The sequence below is a fragment of the Hemiscyllium ocellatum genome, unplaced genomic scaffold (genome assembly GCF_020745735.1).
Source record: "Hemiscyllium ocellatum isolate sHemOce1 unplaced genomic scaffold, sHemOce1.pat.X.cur. scaffold_336_pat_ctg1, whole genome shotgun sequence".
In the NCBI taxonomy this organism is placed as follows: Eukaryota; Metazoa; Chordata; class Chondrichthyes; order Orectolobiformes; family Hemiscylliidae; genus Hemiscyllium; species Hemiscyllium ocellatum.
Window position 1 is genome coordinate 474,641 of NW_026868397.1, and position 2,796 is coordinate 477,436.

Here is a 2,796-nt window from a genome sequence, read left to right on the forward strand (position 1 = left end):
TGAGACTGTTCATTACTCTAGTGATTCCTGAAAGATCACCACGATCGCCTCCATTCTTTCTTCAGCCATCTCCTTCATAACACTGGGATGTAGCCCATCTGGTCAAGGTTATTTAACCACCTTCAGACCATTCAATTTTTCTTGCATGTTCTCCATTGTGGTGGCCAACATACTCAGATCTAGCCCCTCAATCTCTTGAATGTTTAAGGTATTACTCGTGTCTTCCACCGCCAAGGCTGAGCCAAGTAATTATTCAGCTAGTTGGCCATTTTCTCGTTCCCCACTACTATCTCCCCAGTATCATTTTCCAGCAATCCAATGTTCACTTTTGCTGCTCTTTTGTACTTTATATATCGAAGGAAAATGTTACAGTCTTCCTTTATATTACCCCAGACTTAATAATCCCCCTCCTTATTTATTTATAGGGAATATCAAAGAGCGATAGATAGCCTAGGATATTGTTGAAATGCATGCTTCAGTAATAAGGAAGTTTAACATCATTTACTTCACCAGTTACCTCACATGTGGAAGTAACCACTGCTGACAACTATCACATATTCTGAGTCACCATTCAGAAAAACTGAGTGGTACGGCCGCGAAACTCCCAAATTAATGAGAATACACAACATCTTTTTCAGCACAAGTTTACCTCGAACTATCGAGTAAAAGCATGAAACTAGAGTTAAATTTATCAGATCAGTGGTAATCTCATTGAATGGCTGCACAGCACAAGGTGAATGAAAGCTTCATGAGATCAAGTGTGTTTCCTATGCTAAATTGTCCGCTTCACAATGTGGGATCTATTGGAGTGAAGTGATGAATTTGATTATATTTACTAGTTGTTCACCCAGTGAACGGTAACAATTGTTCTCCTGGCCCTGACATCATCACAGAAATGCAGCAATCGCACTTGAATTAGTGGCTTAATGATTTGCTTATTTGAAAATCTGGGGGTTGTTCATTCGACTATTCACGTCTCAAAAACACTGCCGCTCTTTATTACACTTACAAACTCATTGCCCCGAATCCGAAATGTGCTTTGAATTCCTGATCTGCTGGAGGAAGAATCTTTGAAATGCTGGGATGTCTGAACTATTGATATGAATGCATGCCCACCTTCAATCTATTGTCCACTTATAAGTATTGTCGATTATACCGCAATTCTTTGTTTAACAGATTCCTTTTTTAAGCAAGGGGTCGGTGTGGTAATACAAAGTACTAAAATGATCAACACAATTCCACCGAATGGTTCGAAAGAATTGAGGTCTTCATTAGAACCATCTTGCAAAGCAAGTTGTTTATCTTCTCAAACATGGTTTTCCTAAATACCTCTCAAAAATGAGCAGTTTCTGAGTACTTTGCAGGCAGAACACTTGAAAGAATTTCATTCCGTTTGGAATTATTTGTGGCACTTTTAATCTACCGGTTAATGTCTCCAATCGATGAATGCAACTGAGAACATCAGAGTCAACCTCACAGTACTGTCAGAGGAGGGGATGATAGAATCGTCTCGCACGCTGCTCTTGAGCAAATTATCAATTTCAAACAAACCAATACGTGCAACCAGTGTAAGTGTAAATGAAACAATTAAATAGAGCCCCGTTTCAACTCTGGGAATCTTTAGAAACTATGCGAGTGGGGAATAAAGGGTGGACTGACCGTCTGAGCAGAAGCTGTCAAGGTACCTTCCCCTTCTTGCAGGAGCAGGGACATGAACTCTGATATTCTCGAGGCATTAACTGATCTGAGACATTGAAAGCATTCCCATCAGAGCTGCTCAACTCTCGCTGTTATCAGTCAGGAACAAGAAAACCTGATTCTCTGAATAGGCACCCAACTCTGGCCGCGATGAGGAAAACATCCACTATTAACCAATACAGCAGATGTGCTGCCTCCCAAGCTGTGGGACTGCTTGTTAATGGCAATGAATATGGAGTTTTATTTATCAGGTCATACGTTTGAGCAAGTCATCGACTGTTTACAGAACGGAAAGAGGCCCGTTGTCCAAGTTTTCAGCACTTGGTATGTACCCTTGTGTTCCTAAATGTTTCAAGCACTCGTCGCAATGCTATTATCCAGTCACATTTTGCAATGTATGCGACTGCAGTTAAAGATGGATAACCTGCGTTTACACTCCCTTGGTGATCTGAACCCCATTTCACTTACAGAGGCAAACGCACAGACACGTTCTGGCGAAGCGACTGTGGCCTCAGGAGATATCAGCCAGAAAGTAGGATTGCACTCAATTGGCTTATTTTGTCTCATTTCAGATTTCAACACCAGAGTCTGGTGACAGCAAAGAAATGAAGCTTTCAGCCTTTCATTTGTCCATGTTCCTCCCCGATCTAAGCATTGAGCTACGGAGACAGTGTGCCCTGAGAGAAGGATTCTCATTCATTTGAAACTGCAACATAATGGATGATTGAATAGCCCATGTGTTAGAAAACAGTCGTAACAAAATCAAGACAGAACTGAAGGCATCATGTGCAGAAGGATGGGAGACTGTAATGCCGAATCAGTTAGTTTCCAGGGTGAAAGAAGCAGAGACCGTCCCTGGAAGTCTCGTAATTTGGATTACGTGCTCTGACAGCCATGGCCTGCAAATCGTTAGCATTTATTGTTACCAATATGTAATGCTTCCTTCTCCTTAAACGTAGAATTATAACCTGGACATACAAACATAAATCGTGAAATTGATCAAAATTGATGTATTGCTTTATTCCATATTTGGGCAGCAAGAATAACTTGTAAACACTTAGATTATCATTAAAATCCAATATTAAAGCCAGTTAGTGC